Source organism: Leuciscus leuciscus (assembly GCF_965113295.1).
Source record: "Leuciscus leuciscus genome assembly, chromosome: 12".
NCBI lineage: Eukaryota > Metazoa > Chordata > Actinopteri > Cypriniformes > Leuciscidae > Leuciscus > Leuciscus leuciscus.
In genome coordinates this window covers 22,240,192-22,260,858 of record NC_138736.1, presented here as the reverse complement: position 1 = coordinate 22,260,858, position 20,667 = coordinate 22,240,192, and the positions used below count along the sequence as shown (strand labels likewise).

General features: G+C 38.2%; 1 protein-coding gene and 1 long non-coding RNA gene across 3 annotated transcripts in view; both read right to left on the bottom strand.

Annotated features, from left to right (window-relative positions):
• Nucleotides 1–20,667, bottom strand: part of LOC309511499 (retinoic acid receptor beta-like) — a 327,730-nt gene that overhangs the window by 12,302 nt on the left and 294,761 nt on the right. The window lies entirely within an intron of this gene.
• On the bottom strand, nucleotides 16,405–19,101 carry LOC309511604. Its single transcript, XR_014210715.1, has 2 exons — nucleotides 17,140–19,101; nucleotides 16,405–16,550 (listed from the first exon to the last, which is right to left on the bottom strand). It is a non-coding gene; the product is annotated as an uncharacterized lncRNA (long non-coding RNA).

Genomic DNA, 20,667 nt, shown 5'->3' with positions numbered 1-20,667 from the left:
CTGAACACACTCAACATGGACGGCTATGTGCTGTATAATAAAAATAGAACAAGCAGACCGGGTGGGGGCGTGTGCTTATATGTCAACATACAGCAGAGTGTAACTGTTCGGGATGACCTACTTTTGGATGATGGGCTATCAGATTCCTTATTTATTGAAATACATAATGAAAATATGAAAAGTATAATTGTTGGAATAGTCTATCGACCTCCTGACTCTGACTTAAATTGTTTCTTGACCAAACTGGATGAAATATTAAGTAGCATCAATTATATGAATAAACATTGTTTTATTCTTGGCGATTTTAACATCAACTTAGCTTAAGATGATGGTGCGAAAAATGATTTCTTAAATTGCCTGTATTCTTCACATTTTTTTCCAACTATAAGCTCATATACGAGAGTAACAGAAACAACTAAGTCCACCAATGACAATATTATTACAAATATAAATGTCCATTTTGACTCAGGTGTAATTATGTCAGACATCACAGATCGTTTTCCAATTGTACTTTTCATAGACCTGGATACTAAGACCAGGCAACAACAAAAGAAGACATTACCTCTTAAAAAAAGCATAAAAGTATTAACAGAAAAATATTTGGATAAATTGCTTGGTAATCTTAGGCATAAAACATGGGATTCTGTATTTAACTGGAATACTCCGGAAGAAGCCTATAGTGCTTTTATCAATGAATTAACCAACAGTATTAATACCACAATACCGGAAAAAATTGTTAAAGGAGATACAAGCAATCAAAATATTTGGCTTACAAAGGGAATCCTAAAATCAATTAAAAGAAAAAATAAGCTTTACAAATGCTACATTAAAAATCCAACTAATGAAAATATTCTACATTTAGAAATAGACTCACAAAGTTAATACGAATAAGGAAGCGGAATTACTACACTGATTTAATTAAGGCTTCTCGTGGTGATCAAAAGCGATGCTGGAGAGTACTAAATACTGTGCTCAGCCGGGATCAAAAAGCAACTGTCCTTCCAGAAACCAATGTCAAACATAATGATAACTACTAGCTCAATGATGACGATCTCGCCAAAAGTTTTAACAACTATTTCATTTCTATAGGCGAAACTCTTTCGAAATCCATAAATCCTCCAGGGGGAGCTTCATACCAAAAATATTTAAAAGGGAATTATCTGAATTCTTTTTTTTTTAACACCTACCGACAAAATGGAAGTTTTGAAAATTATTATGAATATGAAAAGCTCTTATACTGCTGGTGTGGATGATATATGTAGCAAAATTGTTAAATCTATTGCAATTGAAATTTTAGATCAACTTGTCTATTGTATAAACCTCTCTTTATCTCATGGTGTAGTACCAAAAATGACAAAAATTGCAAAAGTTATACCAATTTATAAATCTGGTGATAAAAATAACGTACAAAATTATCGACCTATATCCATTTTACCTACTTTTTCCAAGGTACTTGAGAGGGTTGTGTACAATAGACTTAGCGGTTATCTGGATAAAATGAATATACTCATCCCATCTCAATATGGCTTTAGGAAAAAGAGCTCTACTTGTTTGGCAATTCTGGATCTCATTGAAAAAATTGATGACGCTATAGATAATGGTGAGATTGGTATTGGTGTATTTTTAGATTTATCAAAAGCCTTCGACACCATTGATTTAGAAATTCTAATTGGGAAACTGCAACACTATGGTGTCAGAGGGAAGGCACTCAGCTGGTTCAAATCTACCTAACTGATAGGGAGCAATTTGTCCAAATAAACAATAGTTATTCAGAATGCACAGATCTTGTTTGTGGAGTCCCCCAGGGTTCCATATTATGTCCACTTCTTTTTGTTTTGTATGTAAATGACATTATAAGCTCATCAAATATTTTTCATCAGGTTATCTTTGCAGATGACACTAATCTTTTTTTGTCCCATAAAAATCTTGATATTTTACAAAAGCTTGTTAATGAGGAATTAGTAATTGAAAGAGTAGAGAACATCAAATTCTTAGGAATTTATTTAGATGAGTCCTTAAATTTTAAACAACATATAGAGTTTTTAACAAAGGAATTGTCAAAATATGTTGGTCTGTTCTATAAATTAAGATATGATCTTCCTTTTGATGCTCTTCTAACACTATACCGGTCTCTTTTTGAATCACATCTAAATTATTGTAATATTATATGGTGTAACACGTATCCAAGCCATCTTGAAAAATTGCAGATTCTACAGAAGAAAGTTAGACGTGTTATATCATGGGCAAATTATGATGCTCCCTCTGGACCGCTTTTTTATAGGTATAAGCTTTTGAAGCTCGCTGAGTGCAACAGTTTTCAAAATGCTTGTATTATGTATAACGTAGTTTATAAATTGCATCCAAAACTTTGCCATCTCATTCCAGTCACCTCGTCTACTCATGACCATAACACTGGAAGGAGAACTCTATTAAGAGGGAAAAAGCGTAAGCTGAAGTGTACTAGCTTTAGTATAGCATGTAAGGGTCCTGGGATCTGGAATGAGATTGACAATTCTATAAAGGAACTACCTTCTCTTGATATATTTAAAAAGCATTTTAAACACAAATTGTTACAACATTATGCATGATGGACCCCATAAGGCTGAAGGTTTCATATTTTATTGACTTATCTGATTTTCTTTTTTGTGATGTTTGAATACCCCTATTATTGGATTTTGTTTGAGGGATGGATGAGATGTGTGATGTATGCTGGCTGGTGGGAGGATATTTTTGTGGTGAATGGTGTTGTTGTTGGTGTGGATGGGTATTGGGTGGGTGGATTATTCTTTGCTGTTATTAGTGCTGGTTATGTGTCTTGAAGGGCCCTATTTATAAGCCGGTATGGCTTCTGGGGAGTCCTTTTTTACAGAATGGTATCTTCTTTAAATCTGTAAATATGAACTTGTTGTGTTCTGTGAATAAACAAACAAATAAACAAGGAAATTAAAAGGAGAGCAAATTGAGATTTTTGCCTTCAGCTTCACATATGTTTCACAGATGTATCTCACTCCATACATTTGAGATAAAGCTGAGAGGTACAAGAAACATAACTGAGAATTCAAATATTTGAATATGATTATGATGTGAATAAGATTTACTTCTGTGTGTGCATATGCATAATAAAAGGCATTGTGTATGGTGTGTGTGTGTGTGTGTGTGTGTGTGTGTGTGTGTGTGTGTGTGTCAAGTCAAGTCAAGTGTGTGGTGATAGTACTGTGGCTTGCTGACAGTGATTGGCGTCACTGTCAAAGAGATGAAACAGAATAAAACATGACTGCTGCTGACAGCAGGCTGCTCACTCTCTATCACACACACACACACACACACACACACACACACACACACACACACACACACACACACACACACACACACACAGAGGTGTGTTTGATCCTCCTCCTCGATACAAACTTTATAGCACACCATAACGGAAAGCAGCTATCACAGGACAAACCTTTGAAACAGGGCATGGTGTGTGTGTTTTTCAAACAGACAGACAGACAGACAGACAGATAGACAGACAAAGTAAAAGACAAGGGGAACAGGGAACAGGTTACACACGTATGAGACACTGCGTCATGGTTTTTATGCTATGTAAAGTTAATACCAACCATACCTCCATATTGACCAAATGCCTGGCTACCGAAGCTGTGAATTTAAGCAAGCACAGACTCAGTGAGCAACTAATATTTGGAACCTAAACCTGAGGTCAAAAACTATGCGCACAGAAAGGCCCAGCCATTATGCACTCAATTCGCTGAAAAAGATAAAGCTCTAACAATCTGAGTTGTCTAATGACCTTAGTTAAAAACCCGACCCCAAGATAGACCCCGCTTTGGGGGGCCGAACACACACATCCTTGACCGAGTGTAGCAGAACCAAGCTTCATGACTCAAAGATAATCTTCTCAGAGTGAGAGATAACAGGTTCTTAGATCTTTTAATATCAAGGTCTTGGGAATCTTGGAAAATGGGCCAATCTTTAGTTTGCCATAGGACTTCCACTTCATCAGCCTACCCAGCCAGAATTAGTGAAAAAACATTGGTAACACTATGAAGAACATGCTATAATGAATTATAGCTCAAGTATTACTATTTTATAAATATAATGCAGTAGAGGTCTTAATAAGTCTTTATAAATATAAGAACAGTTATAGTTACATTTATATTCTTTTTTATAATTTATAATTATAATTACTTATGTCATGCATTTGGTTTTTTAATGCGCATGCTCATAATCCATTATGCATTCATTTATAAGTATTAATTAGTATGCAACCAGCATTTCTATAATGTTATTATATTATAGTTCCAATGACTTTTTAGTAATTCAGATTTATTTCTGTCAAATAAGTTAATATATTGTTATTAATAGCCGTGTTGTGTTCTTATAAATATTTATTGGGAGTGATAATACAGTTACTAACCTAATAAATGCATCATTGATGGCTTTAAGTAAAGTGAAAAAATAGGATGCAATTTTCCTAAAGCAAATGTTAAAGGGGTGGTATAATGCCCTTTTCATAAGATGTAAAATAAATCTTTGATGTGTGTATGTGAAGTTTTAGCTCAAAATACCCCACAGATTTTTTTATATCTATCCATCCATCCATCCATCTTCTACCGCTTATCCGGGGCCGGGTCGCGGGGGCAGCAGTCTAAGCAGGGATGCCCAGACTTCCCTCTCCCTAGACACTTCCTCCAGCTCTTCCGGGGGGACACCGAGGCGTTCCCAGGCCAGCCGGGAGACATAGTCTCTCCAGCGTGTCCTAGGTCTTCCCCGGGGTCTCCTCCCGGTGGGACATGCCCGGAACGCCTTCCCGGGAAGGCGTCCAGGAGGCATCCGGAAAAGATGCCCGAGCCACCTCAACTGACCCCTCTCGATGTGGAGGAGCAGCGGCTCTACTCTGAGCTCCTCCCGAGTGACTGAGCTTCTCACCCTATCTCTAAGGGATCGCCCAGCCACCCTGCGGAGAAAGCTCATTTCGGCCGCTTGTATCCGGGATCTTGTCCTTTCGGTCATGACCCACAGCTCATGACCATAGGTGAGAGTAGGAACGTAGATTGACTGGTAAATCGAGAGCTTCGCCTTGCGGATTGGTTGGGCAAACTCCCATGAGCCCTCCAGCACCCTGTAGAGGGTATAGAGCTGGTCCAGTGTTCCACGACCGGGACGAAAACCACACTGTTCCTCCAGAATCCGAGGTTCTACTATCGGCCGGATTCTCCTCTCCAGTACCCTGGCATAGACTTTCCCAGGGAGGCTGAGAAGTGTGATCCCCCTATAGTTGGAGCACACCCTCCGATCACCCTTCTTGAAAAGAGGGACCACCACCCCGGTCTGCCAGTCCAAAGGTACTGTCCCCGACCGCCACGCGATGTTGCAGAGGCGTGTCAGCCAAGACAGCCCCACAACATCCAGAGACTTGAGGTACTCAGGGCGGATCTCATCCACCCCCGGTGCCTTGCCACCGAGGAGTTTCTTGACTACCTCGGTGACTTCAGCTTGGGTGATGGACGAGTCCGCCTCCGAGCCCTCAGCCTCTGCTTCCTCAATATATATTTTTTTATATAGCAAGTTAAAATTATCACTTTTTGAGGGTAAGCAAAAACGCACAGTTTTTGTGTATGTCCCTTTAAATGCAAATGAGCTGCTGCTCACAGCACAGAGGGCAGAGCTACACCAGCTTGTGTCCTTTTACCTCACACAGACATGTACTGAAAATTTCAAAAACCTTTTATGTTAAACCGGAGTAAGACAAAGATAGAGAGACTCAAGAAGAAGTGACAACATGTAGACAATATTTCTGAATGGTTAGTTGATGAATTTATTAAGCTTATGTGTAGTTATCTTATAGTCATTGATTAGCATATTCTGTCTTGATAATCTATAAATCGTGTTCCGGGGTTTATGTAAATTTTAGGGTTTGTGATGTCACTAACCCGGGAGGAATGTCGTGTAGTCCCTGTACAGGGTTTATACAGAGATTCTTAAATTGAATTTACTACCTTTTTACCACCTATTTTACTACCATCACAATATTCTTACTACCAACACGGCTTCAAACTTCAACTGTAGCAGTGTTAAGTGTTAAGTAAAGTGACAAGTAAAGACATGAAATATCTTTCCAAAATGAATTAATAACATATTTAATCACAATTTAATGAGGCAATTATAACTTAATTTCAAAATAAAAATAAATTCATAGAAGTTTAGTAAGGAAATAGGCCTGCACACGAAGTTACCCTAATTGAAAACCATATAGACCAGGGGTGTCCAAACTTTTTTTAGTGAGGGCCAAATACAGAAAAATAAACAAAGGGCCGGGCCACACACTAGAGGTGACATATTGACACAATACTGTATTTTTACAACCTGGCTATAAAACGCTATAAATCCATCCATATTTTTTTCCAAAACGCTATAAATCCATCCATATTTTTTCCCAAAACGCAAAAATCCATCCATATTTTTTTCCAAAACGCTATAAATCCATCCATATTTTTTTCCAAAACGCTATTAATCCCTCCAGATTTTTTTTCTAAACGCTATAAATCCATCCATATTTTTTTCCAAAACGCTATTAATCCATCCATATTTTTTTTCAAAAGCTATAAATCCATATTTTTCCCCCAAAAATTTTCTTTTTAAAAAGTATTTTGTCTTTTATTTCGTGTTTGCATTTGCGGAAAAAAACATGTTATGTAGCCTAACTATTCGTTCTCCATTAAGGATGCTTTTAAAACTTTCACAGAGACATCAAACAGAAAACACAAAGCCTCTCTTTGAAACGAATTTCGTTTTGTATTAATTTTATCTTAATTTTAATCCATGTTTCATTATTTTGTATAATCACAACACGTTCAGACATGAACCGAAACTCAGCGTATAGGTAGCCTAGGCTACTCGCCTCACAGACCTAAACAAATTAGAAATATCCTATATCTATTATCTACAGAAAGCTTGAAATTTCTACTTTTAAACAGAACCATTCAAAACTAAATAAAAGTAAGCTATAGGCTAATCCGTAAGCAATGCATTTTTCTCCGGCGCGTTCACTACTGCGAAGATCGCGAGTCAGTGTCAACTTCATCTTTGCAGCTGACACAGAAACACTTGTTTATTAATAAACAATTAAAATGTCATAATATTTTTTTTTACAGCGTTTAGGTGCCGTTTATATGAACGCGTCACCACTGCATGAGAGAGAGAGAGAGAGAGAGAGAGAGAGAGAGAGAGAGAGAGAGAGAGGTCACGCAAGGTCTCTCCCTCTCTGCCGTGCGCTCGCTACACGGTTTGCATGCGCGCTTTTGCTCGCTCGCTCGCTCTAGATTCGCAGGAGATTTTAACTAATTTCCAGGCATCATAACATTACAAAAGGCAATTGTAATATTTTTTTATTACTATTTTGGTATGATGAACATTCACCCGCCAGTGTGGCGGATAGCCTTTTGAGATTTACTCGCCAAACGGAAAATCTAACCGCACTTGGCGCTTGGCGGGTGTTAATTTCGGCCGAAGTTTGGACACCCATGATATGGGGCCCTATTTTAACGATCTGAAACGCAAGTGTCAAAGCGCAAAGCGCAAGTAACTTTGTGGGCGGGTCTCGGCGCTGTTGCTATTTTCCCGGCGGGATAAATGACTATTGCGCCAGGCGCAAATCTAAAATGGGTTGGTCTGAAGTAGCTTCATTATTCATAGGTGTGGTTTGGGCGTAAAGTGAAATAAACCAATCAGAGCGTCATCTCACATTCCCTTTAAGAGCAAACGCGCTTTTTCCATAGCGGATTGCTATTGAAACGGCGGATTTGCCAGGCGCTCGCCAGGAGCGGTTCACAGCCAAGGAGAGCAACGCTCTCGTCACGGCCGTAAAAGAGAGAAGTTACATTGAAATGGAGAAACCCACCCAAATTAACTTCGGTTAAACAGGCGTATGATAATTTGGGTAAATGTGTAAGCTAGATGTATGCTTTTATAATAAATAGTCTATCTATCTATCTATCTATCTATCTATCTATCTATCTATCGTAATAATGTATTCAAAAATGAAAACTGCTGCTTCTGTGTAGATGAGAGAATCAAAGTGTAGGCTATGTGCGTTGTGCACACGCTACATTGATTATGGCCAAGCATGCGCCCTTAAAATAGCATATGAATAACATGCGCAACGCGCCACTGACTTTAAACTATTTTTTCCTGGTTAGTGGCGCAATTGTTTTCTAAACCTGCAAAATAGCATGAATGAACGTTTGCGCCGGAACACGCCCCCTCTTTGCGCTGAACCGCCCCCGGGAGCGCAAGTGTATTTCCTAACTTACCGACGTGCTTCTGTGGAGGGAAAAGTCCGCTTTGCGCGGGTGCAAAATAGGAATGATACATGCGTCGGTGTACAAAGTCACTTGCGCTGGGTGCAAGATAGGGCCCATAGAGTTAGATGGGGCTTCGAAAATTTACTACCTCGTCAGATGACGTTTACTACTTTTTACTACTTTTTACTGGCCTTAATTTGGCATAATTTAATTTACTACCTTTTACTACCTTTTACAACCCTGCGGAAACCCTGCTGTAGTCCTAAAAAAGTGATTTCTTTAAAAGAAAATATCTTTCTTTGCTTTGAACTTTGAGCGTTGTAACTTTGCAGATGTTGTTTATGCTCAAACAGCAACATTACACACTAACTAAAGTTAGAAAAGTGAAATCATAATCAACTTTATGAAATCCTTTAATAAATCATGAAGATGTGCTCATTAAACATTTTAAGTTGTTTACTGGTAAATGTAACTAATGAACAATAATTCCTGTAATAAAGTAATTGAGAACCGAGAGACGAACTCCAGTTCACGTGCCGGCGCCTCCGTGTCCTGATTATATTGCCTGCTATATTTAGCCTACCTCTTATTTATTAAATCCAGGAAATTGGTTGATGAAACATTGATTAAAATTAAGATACAATTAATACAAAACGAAATTCACTTTAAAGAAAGGCTTTCTACAAAAACAAACTTAAAGGGCACCTATTATGCAAAATTCACTTTTACATGGTGTTTGAACATAAATGTGTGTTGGCAGTGTGTGAGCAAAACCACCCTAGAATGATAAAAATCCACCCAGTGTTTTTTTTACAATCTCAATAAATCATAAGCACTGTCTCAGAATGAGCTGTTCTCAGATTTGGCGCAATGTGACGTAGAATTGAGCAGGCCCCTCCCACGACTGTTGAGTGACACTTCAGTTTGAGCATAGACCCGCCCTGAGTGAGCTGGACCAGTGTTGCCAACTTAGCGCCTTTGTCGCTATTTTTAGCGACTTTTCAGACCCCTTTAGCGAAATTTTTTCAAAAAAGCGACTAGCGACATATCTAGCTACTTTTTGGACAAACCTCGGTAACCTCAAAATGTTGCCAGCACAGCCCTGCGAGCGCGAGGTTTGCTTTCTCCTTGCCGTCACAGACCTCTCTCTGCGTCCACCCTGTTCAGTGAATGGCTGAGAGAGGATCAGCGCAGCTAACAGAAGTGAATGAGCAGTGTTGTTTCCACGGACTTATAACTTATCTTTTGTTTTATATTTAAAGAATTTAGTTTGACCATTTTATTTTATTTTATTGTGCTTATCACTTGTAATACTCACTATCACAGTGCTTTAGTTCACCCAGTTCCCGAACTCTCTCAATTCAGATAATTTTACACATATAAAAATAGTCATTCAATAGCTAGGCTACTCGTTCTATTGTCTGACAAAAAAAATATAGTAAAAGAGAACAGCTTTATTGGACATTCGGCTATATTATATTATATTATATTATATTATATTATATTATATTATATTATATTATATTATATTATATTATATTAAAATACAGTATGTGTGAGCATGATTTTAATGAGAAAAAACATTAGGCAGGCAGAACGCAAGTACGCCGCGATGACGTCATGAATATGCTAATTGACGTATGACGTCATCTAGCGACATCTAGCGACTTTTAGGGGAGGCGTGTGATGGAAAAATTCAGTATTACTTAATTTTCATCGTTTTCCTAACTGTTAATATCATTTAGTCATATGTTTCTGTGAGGATCTCTTACAGCTGAAGGGGACATAAAAGAACAAACACAATAATGCCAGATGGGCCAGGAAAGAGAACAACCACCTGGGGCACGAGAAAGAGTTTTAGTTAAGGAATACAGGGTGTCGTATAATAATAGGGTCCCAGGCCCCCTCCTGAGGGAAGCAGGAGGTCATTTAGATTGTAGATGAAGGCCTTTTGACTTCTCAGGGACAAAGAATAGCATGTGTTCTGGGGGGGGGGGGGGGACCAGTCCATACCAGCTTGAGATATAAGATGTCTTTAAGGAAATTTACAGAAACTGGGAAAGGAGGAGTCAAGAATGTCAGAAACCTGTATAAAATGTCTATGTTTCATTGAGTCCACTAGGTCATTCTATTTCACATCTGGGTGGCTGCGGCTGTGAAAAGAATCCTCAAAGAATAAACCTTTTCTCTTTAAAACAATTTTTGCTTCTTGAAAGTTTCTTACACCTTTGATGCTGTTTTTATTAATCTCTGAAAATTGCTTTTACAAGTGGTGTCAGAAGTGTCGGATCTCGTGCGGACTCTTCTTCTCCTGGTCCTGAGAACGGATTTGACGGAAGTGCAACCCGGCAGCGTCAGGTGGCCGTCTCATACCTCGACGGTTGAAATACCCGCATTCAGGACCAGTTGAAGAAATCCCACAAAGATCAAAAAGAATCCGTGGCAATTACAGAAAACAGAAAAGCATCTCTGGGTAAGAAACGGCAGAATTGTTTTATTGATGTTAAGTGTAATTTGATAATTGTGAGTGAACGTGAACCATTTTGGCTGAGTTTTGCTTTGGTACGAGCGAGAGGTGATTCAGATAAATCACAATTGTTTGGGGAAGAAATTGAAGTAGCTTCGGATCGGTTTCTACCACACTTAGCTCGTTGGTGGACGAGAGTGCCACAGGTGGACGGGAGTGCCACAGGTGATTCAGATAATCACAATTGCTGATTAGTTAGTTTTACTCAAAATCTCTGTAACCTGAGAAAATTTTTTTTTTTTACAAGTGGACGAAAGAGCCACATCAAATCAGAATTAATAGAGCGCTAGAAAGTGCTTAGGCCTATGGGAAGATTTTGAGTGGAACGTAATTACAGAAACCCGACCGATTTTGGGTGACAAAAAAAGATCGGATCTGTCGAAGACGTTTGACAGATATTGTAAGACACGTGTCGAAGTTGTGAAATCCAGAAGGGAGATTCAGCCAAAATGGGGTCATCTAACAGTAAAGTAGACCATTTTCACACACCTATTTTCTGTCAAATGAAAAAGAACGAGGGAAAACAGAATGGTTGTTGTTGTGTGTGTGTTAAACATGTGTGTACCGAGTTGACAACGGCTCCGCCACCTGCCTACAACACAAACCATTACCCCATAGCAGAAATAACGGCCCAGCGGGACCTCGATCTGGACCGCTCTCCGCCGCCCATGAGAACCGCACAAGAACTGGAGCAGGACAGACAGCGAATGGCACAAAGACAAACAGCGCAGTTTCATGCACATCGCCAGCGGCGCCAGTGCAGCAGGGGAAGGCAAACTCCTCAGCACAGACCGCAACAAGCAGCGAAGAACAAACCTGTGTTTTCCCATTCAAACCCGGCTAATCGAAAAGGACTGAGAGGAAGCGCTGCTGGAGGAAAATGGAACTGTTATGTTTGTGCAACAAATGCCCACTCGCACCGAGACTGTACAAAATGCAGAATATGCAAGAAGGACGGACACTGGAGCAGCGCATGTCCTTCCATAAAGTCGGATTGAACCGAGAGGGCAGGGTTCGGCTCTGGGAATTCAGTCTGGCTACAGCAAAGGGAAGTGAAAATATTTTTACTAACAAACGCACACACGACGCACACACAAACACATACACTGATTTTCTTTCTGCTATCTGCAATGAAGAAACTGCTTGCAAATCTTTTTGTGTGTCTGATGAAACTTTGAGCAAAACTATGACTGATGATTTGAGCAGTGTTGTAAATGATGAGCGTATGAGATGGGCAAAAGTACAGGGTTTTTTCTGAAGTGCCAATTTATCCGTTACTAGTCAAAGAGTTGTTGTAACGTTAGTTTGTTCATGAGTGTAAAAATGTGAACAAACAGTGAATTGTTGGATGGAAAAGAAGCAGATAAAAGAGAACAGAGTCGATAGGAGAAGGAACTGGCATGTAGGGAAAAAAAGAGAAAGTTTTTCCTGATGGAAAATCAGATAAAAGAGAACAGAGTCGATAGGAGAAGGAACTGGCATGTAGGGAAAAGAGAATGTTTTTCCTGATGGAAAATACAAACAGTGAATTGTTGGATTGAACAGATACAGAGGGAACTGGCATGTAGGGGAAGATAACATTCATATTTATGAACGCCTGATTAAGTAAATGGTATGAAAAGTGAGTTTTAGATAAAAATAAGGCATTGAGTATGATTAACAGGGATTAACATGATATAAAGATAAGGAATGTTTCATTAAGCAGAACGGGAAAAATTATATATTTTAGAGATAAAATAATTATTGAAATAATGTTTATTCTGACAACCATTGTCTTTTGAACCTAAAGGGTCCAGCTATGCTGGGAGTACAGCAACAGCGCTTGCTTGTTCAACCCAGCTTCTGGATGTTAATATGTACGTGATTTGTAATCAGTGTTGTTGATAACACAATTAGATAGATGTAAAGACAGCTATGTCTGAAGATTTGGGAAATCAATAATGTACAAAGTCAGATATTTTGTTGAAATTAAGTCATTGAAAGACAAGGACATTGTCTGTTTTATAAAGGAAATTATGGGTTGGAGATAATTTCCCTAGACACGTATGACTAAAAGTTAATCAGAAACTTTGTGAAACCCGCTTAGAATATTTAGATTTTCCACGTCGCTTATGAAAATTAATGTTCTGCCAATAATAATGATGTGGATGTGCTTTATTGTATTAATGTTATGAAAACAAGGCTATTTAAGAGTAGATTGCCATATTTTTATAACAAGAGTTGAAGGTGCAAACGGCTAGGATAGCTGTCTGTGTAATTTAGAGACTGAGAACAAGATTTGAGGAATCTTGTGATTTCTGTGAAACAGTAGAGATAAGTGGAACTGAATAATGATAATATTAAGTTGAATCTGCATACTAACCATTTGAATAAGCTATCAAACCAGTGTTAATGAAATTAATGACATGCTAAATTTCTTTATACTGTATGAAGAGTAACTGAATAGTCCTGATACAAAAGGGAGCAAATGCTGTAAGCAGCTCTGCTCTGAAGCTCTCAGTTTAAAGAGATTTGCAGATTATGTTTTTGTAAAAGTTTGATTCTGATTGGAAAGATCAACTTTGACTGGCTCCAAACAAAGAAAGTGCCAAACTAACACAAATTTAAAGAAAAGTCTGTGTTAATATGGGTTAGAAAGTAGATCAGTGTTAATATGATGAAGATTGTGATTCGGCTATTGTAATTGAATTTGCAGCGGACAGTGGGGGAAAATGCAGAGAACTTATCAGGGGCTCTGTTTGCATTTCATGAATAAGAACACTCTGCTTCAGGGGTGTAAAGTAGGGTGGAGATGTTAGAAAGACCACAGGGATAAGACTGTAGGTAGAATAACAAAGAGTGTTTTATTGCGGTCAGCGAAGGTCATTCGGTGACTGTAAAATGCCCACTGTATGACTGTAAAAGTAAATGAGGGAGAAAAGAAATTTGATAGATAAACTTTTGAAAGTTGTCAAGAAGATTGAAAGATACTAAGTGTAAGGAATTCCTTTTGAAAGGAAAAGAACTATAAAAAGTACCGGTTGACGTAAAATTACAGATGAGCTAAATGAGTTGCAAAATATTTTAAAAGTACCGGTCACTAAAAGGATGATTGTGTTTTGAATGAAACGCTTTGATAAGGTTTTAGATGATATAGAGAGACAAATCTAACGAATGATTTATAGTGATAATCATAAAATGTATGACAAGCAGAGAGAGCAGTCTAAAAAGATAGTATGAACCATAGAAGCAGATTGATCAACTCCTAGAGAAAACATTGAAGTCGGGTATTAAATTATGGTAATTGAAAATCTGACAACTAAAATTGAAATGAAATTTGAAACGTTATTAAGAACTAGAATAATTATTATTTCTTTAAGAAAAAATAAGCAGAAGCAGTGTTACAGGATTAACAGTTGCAAAATGTAAAATGTATAAAAAAGGCATTTGATTAAACAAAAGCTTGTTGTTGACTATGAAAAGAGCCAACAGCCGATGTTTTGGGTTCAAAAGATAAGATTGTGAATTGGCCAAAACAGGTTTGCTTATCTGGATTTGGTATGTGCTGTGACTGAAACTGCCACAGTTTCAGTGCAACAGAGACTCATTCTGAGTGGAAATTTGTAATGTCTAAATTACAATACATGTAATTTATGGAAAAGATGCCTTAAGATGGTAGATAAAGTCTGAAGTTAAAAGTTTATGAGAATGCAGTGTATCAGTCCTGAATGCCTCAAGAGTCTCTCTCTCATTCAGTGTCAGCTGAAAGCTGTTGTCTGAGCCTGTGTAAAGCACAGTGTTTCAGTTGAAAATCATAGACACAGAGATGTTAAAGGAAATCATTGCCATTCAAAAGGGCAATTTGTACTTAAAACGTTTTAAAAGTAAAACTGAAAGACTTTAAAGAAGTCTTTAAAATAATACTGATTTGAACTTGTTTATTTTGGGACCAGTGACTGTCTCATTTTAGCCTCCACCATAAAACAGGGCTGATGGCTCCGGCTACAGAAGTAACAGTACACTGAATGTACGATTGTGATCTAAATTCACTGAGTATAATAATGAATTTAAGTGATTAAATACTGCTGTTATTAATCCGTCTCCCTATGTTTAACACTAGTAGGCAGTCCGAATGGCTCTGATGACTCTTGAATGCGCCTTTTCCTAAGCTCCAGAAAACAACAGATTATGTTGAAGAAAACGGTCACAGATTCTGTAATGGGGAAAAGCGGTTACCAGTGTGTACGAGTGATTACTTCAAAGACGGGTAAGATCTTAAGGCCAAAAGGACAACCTAAGACAGAAGGATCACGCAAAAACACTGGGCATTTCCTGATGGAGGTGTTTTTTTATGTGAGATGGATATGAGAGTGGCGCTGATTGACTGAGTGGCGATCAGCTTCAGCAGATCATTGAGAGGCGAGATGAGCTGTAAGAAGTTCAGTCTGCCCCAGAAAATGTGAGCCCCTATACCACTCACAAGAAACCGCGTTGATTGTATGGCTTGTCCTCCATTGTGACGTGTCTGCATCTATGCCAGGGAGACAACACCCTGAAGAAAAGAAAATTATTGCTTAAGAGCTAATGGAAATAGGCTTTCAAGAGCCAACTGAGACCGTGAGGTGATTGTCATTATTTGTTGTGGAGACCGTAACAAGTCGTATTAATTTATATAAGGAACATGATGTTGGTTGCCTCATGGGCAAGGAAAAAACGTTTGATATTGAACTAGTTTTAACTTCTGAAGGTCGTTGGACATGGTGGTGGCTAAAGATGAGAACAGCTTGTGATGAGTCAAGAGAAATTTCTGAAAAAACGAAGGTTAGGTGAATTGAGTATTTAAACTAAAGATAACCTTAGAAAAGATCATAGCATAATGTATTTTAGATTATTGTAATGGTTCTAATTTGAGTCAAATATTTGTATTTTGACATTTGTGAACTATTAAGGATTGACTATGACTATGATTATTTTAGTTACAGTCCTAGGAGGCTGTTGAAAAGATGATTTGCTTATAGTGAGAGAGAAAGAGACTGTTTGAGTGGACTGCTGAGAGACTGCTTGATACTCTGTCTGTCTTTCTGTTATCAGTCAGATAATGAACCAAAAAAACAATCCAGCTGACTTTTCTAAAATCAAATGAATAATGAACAGACATGCCTTGAAACTGGTAAAGAGGCCATAAATAAAAACATTAGATAAAAGATACAGGAAAATGTAAGGTTAAACTGTCATTTAAAATGTAAATATTTTTAGAGAAAATATATAAATAAGAAATATGAGCGGTTCATAGTCAGGGATGAGTGTGAGTGTTAATTCATGTTTTGAACAGTATGCGTTAGTTAAGGACAACGTTTGGGTTAGCAAACTTTATCCAAAACAAATGTTACCAAATAAATATTAACAAATATTGCAGTTTTTCCTGTAGCTCAAACATTAGAGTGTGACACCTGTAACGCCAAGGTCATGGGTTCAATTTCCGAGGGAAAGCAAGAACTGATAAGAATGTAAATGTGTACCTTGAAATGGAAGTCACTATGGACGTCTGATAAAAGTAAGAGAATTTTATTACGTTAAATTTATGCACGAGATGAGTGTCGTGCATAAAGAGGAGGATGAATATGCTCGTGGCGGGAACAAGAGAACGCACAGTAAAACAAGTGATCAGATGAGTCTTTGAACTTTTTAGTATGGATAATTTGTATTCAGGCCACAAACAAAGACATTTCGGCCTCACAAGGGGGGCTAAACCCACTGTCTTCACAGCAGGCTGAGAGGTTATCTAGCTTTGACCTCATCGGTATGTAAGGACAGTAAAAGTCCAGGGGGAACCCACTGGTGGTCAGATAAGAGCCTTTCAACTCTTCAGGGGATCAGAAGGACCATTTGCATTCAGGAAAGTCCAGGAGAGGTTAGAAGAACTTTATTTGTCTTAACCAGCCAGATCTGGATTACTAAGGGGTTCACATTTGCTGAAAGCCATCGCACAGGTGGGAAGATAAATGTTGGGAGGACATTGGGTTTAATTGTGTGCATTGTTTGTATTTTAAGTGTGCTAATAACAAGAATTGTTTCGACAGGAAACGCCAGGGCAGATGCGGCAGCACAGCAGACAAAAAAAAAAAACTATGTGACAATAACCTCAACATTTGTTTTTCTTTACAGAAGATGCAGACTTTTCACACACACACACACACACACACACACACACACACACACACACACACACACACACACACACACACACACACACACACACACACACACACACACACACACACACACACACACACACAAATGGTCAGATAAGAGCCTTTGAACTCTTCAGGGGGGGCCTGAACTCTTCAGGGGGGCACCTTGCGCAGCGCATAACTTAACATTTTCATTTTGCAGGATGTCAGAACGGATTGAACCAAACAGAACTGATTCTGTATTGTTTTGTTAACATGAGCAACATGGGTTGAATGTTTTTTTGGGGAACAAGGACCCCGAGTGCTATTCAATGAGCAAAAAATTATCCGGTGATATGTTTCAGGTTGAAAATTTCACAGGTCACACCAAAGGGACGGCAAGACAAGCGGTCACTAACAAAATCACTTAAGGTCTGCTTTCGCAGGTGACAGCAGACAGTAAATGACTCATTCCAGTGGGGGTGCGATCGTGATCTAAGGGAAAATCTTGTAAGGATTTGAAAATGATTGAAGAGTGTTAGACCTGGGTCGAAGCATCTGACCTTAACCACACCAACCAACGTCAGCAACCCAAAACACCAACGCAAAGAATAAAGTGGGGGATCAATGATATGTGCTAGAAACTATCTACCCCGCCAACGTTGGAAAAATCCTCTCTACGGCATGCAAAGTGTCATATTGGTGAAGATGGAACGTCCATGAGGCAACGAGATGATCAACATATCTGGAGAAAATGTTGACCAATTAATGGTTGAAGAAAAGTTTTGTGATTTTTATTTGATTGAATCAAATTAGGGCTTAGTATTGATATAAATCTAATCATTTGACTTGTGCAAAGAAAAATGTGTTTTCAGGTAGAAGATTTATTAATTAATGTGAAGTATGGTGATAAGAAAAAAAAACGGTATGTAATGGAAAAGTCAGGTTAGATTTTATTAAATAGATTTTAATTAAATACAGCTTTAGAAGTAAAACCATTCCCTGACAAAATATTGTGATTAATTGAAAAAGCTACATATACAAATACATAGTGTTATGATTGTATGTGTTATTCTGATAATTTTGTTATTAATGGGTACAGTCTATCCTAGGGATGAACAAAATATGCAGATGGTACGAGTGACGGAAGTTGCAATTATAATCATTTACGTTTTTCTTACTATATGCTTTGAGCTATGTCTGGGATGACTGAGGGTCTGGTTCTCAACCAGGAAAATGCGATAACAATGTTTGTTCATTTTTAGCCCGGTTTCAGACAAAATGCTTATTTATTTGATACAAGCTTTTTACTTTTTCAAAGTTCAAGTAGAGTGATCAGGTATACGAGAATAAGACATGAAGGGCATAACTGTGATGTAAGAAACTTGAATTAATTCTAGTCTTATGTAAAGACTTGAATTGATTCTATTCTGAAGATTTAATAGCGTAATGGGTTTAATTAAAATTAGAAAACAAGGCTGAATTTTTATATATATAGTTTATCAGAGAATGATAAAGAGGAGGAATATTGTGATGGAAAAATTCAGTATTACTTAATTTTCATCGTTTTCCTAACTGTTAATATCATTTAGTCATATGTTTCTGTGAGGATCTCTTACAGCTGAAGGGGACATAAAAGAACAAACACAATAATGCCAGATGGGCCAGGAAAGAGAACAACCACCTGGGGCACGAGAAAGAGTTTTAGTTAAGGAATACAGGGTGTCGTATAATAATAGGGTCCCAGGCCCCCTCCTGAGGGAAGCAGGAGGTCATTTAGATTGTAGATGAAGGCCTTTTGACTTCTCAGGGACAAAGAATAGCATGTGTTCTGGGGGGGGGGGGGGACCAGTCCATACCAGCTTGAGATATAAGATGTCTTTAAGGAAATTTACAGAAACTGGGAAAGGAGGAGTCAAGAATGTCAGAAACCTGTATAAAATGTCTATGTTTCATTGAGTCCACTAGGTCATTCTATTTCACATCTGGGTGGCTGCGGCTGTGAAAAGAATCCTCAAAGAATAAACCTTTTCTCTTTAAAACAATTTTTGCTTCTTGAAAGTTTCTTACACCTTTGATGCTGTTTTTATTAATCTCTGAAAATTGCTTTTACAGGCGTTAGCTACTTTCCTTAGAAAATAGTTGGCAACACTGAGCTGGACACAGAGTCCGCCATTGTTCGACGCTTGAGCAGCTGTAGACAAGAATGTCTCCTTATGCTGGGTACACACCAAAAGATAATCGGGCTGATTTTGGGCCGATTTCTCCCCTTCCGACAATCCTAGCTATGTCCCGATTATCTTGATGGTTTAACAGATTATTTTATCAGATTTTCCCTTGGTGTGAGGTGTGTTAAGAGTGTCCGAACCTGCTCGGAAGAACGTCGGAGCCGCTCCGATCGCGAATCGTAAATATTAAACATGTTTAATATTTACGATCAGAAATCCTGATGTGTGGGGGGGAACCCCGGGGACAAACACGCGCACGCTCTGGAGATTATCACGTGAAACGAAACAATATCCAATCAGAAAGCGAGATGATGGAAGACACGGTCATTCTCACACACACACACACACTTGCAGGAAGCTTAATGTTAAGATTTAGTATTCATAAGTGTAAATTTCGAGGAAACAAGCCTTTGTTTTTCATTTTAAGAGCAGAAATTTTACAATACCTAAACACAATATTGGGTTTGAAAAATAAGAAAGCTGCAAAGTGCGTTTCAATCTGAAAACATTTTCACATTAAAAAAAGATAAAAAAAAAAAAGAAAAGCTGAGTGTTAAGGGTTCAGTGAGGTTCTATAGACTAGAGGGATTAAATAACTTTTTCTAAAGAGACAATAAATCCAATAAAGAATAAATAAAGACAATAAAGAATGAATATATTTCTGTATAAAAGGTTATATATAATGGTAGGTACAATGGTTTTTTCACGTGAATTTTCAGTGAAAATCATTCCAAACACTATCGCAATTTCTTCCTGCATATCGTCCGTCATGCTTATTCTGAAGTCTCACGATATTTTGCGAGATTTCCTGTGTTCATAGTCGAGACTCTGGTTGAAAATCTGTTTGTGTGTGGTGTGCTGTCTTTGTCACATCATGGCACACTATAGGAGCAAAACGCTTAAATCTAGGATTTTTTGTCCTCATGTTTGTGGTCTGTCACATTTTGAAAATCTTATAAGATGTAAAAAATCTTTTGGTGTGTACCCAGCATAAGCGATTGAGGTGTGTTGTTGATGGATGTAAGAATGAACATAGCAGTCTTCATTTACTCCCGCTGTTACTCAAGGATGGATCTGTACTGTTTGTGATCAAGCTTACACTCTCCGGAGCAACAGGCCTAACGTGACTGGACACGGAAGAAATGAAAGTGCGAGCGCGCTCTTTATGACAGCTCTTCGAGTCATTTTACGGATATAAGGTTTACCAGTTTATTTAGCACCCACTGAAAAGGTGTGTATATTTGTTTACTGTTAGTTGTAATGTTTTGTGTACTTCGCTGTGTATGTTGTTGATAATGAAAGGGAGAGAGAGAGAGAGAGAGTTTATGGATAAGACTTAAATGCGCACTTCTTATACTATGTTTATTCAGCTCTTACAGAGATTCTCTGGAGTAAAACAAACGCTCATCTTTTGTGTGATGTACAATAAACTTCACTGAACTCGTCAGTAT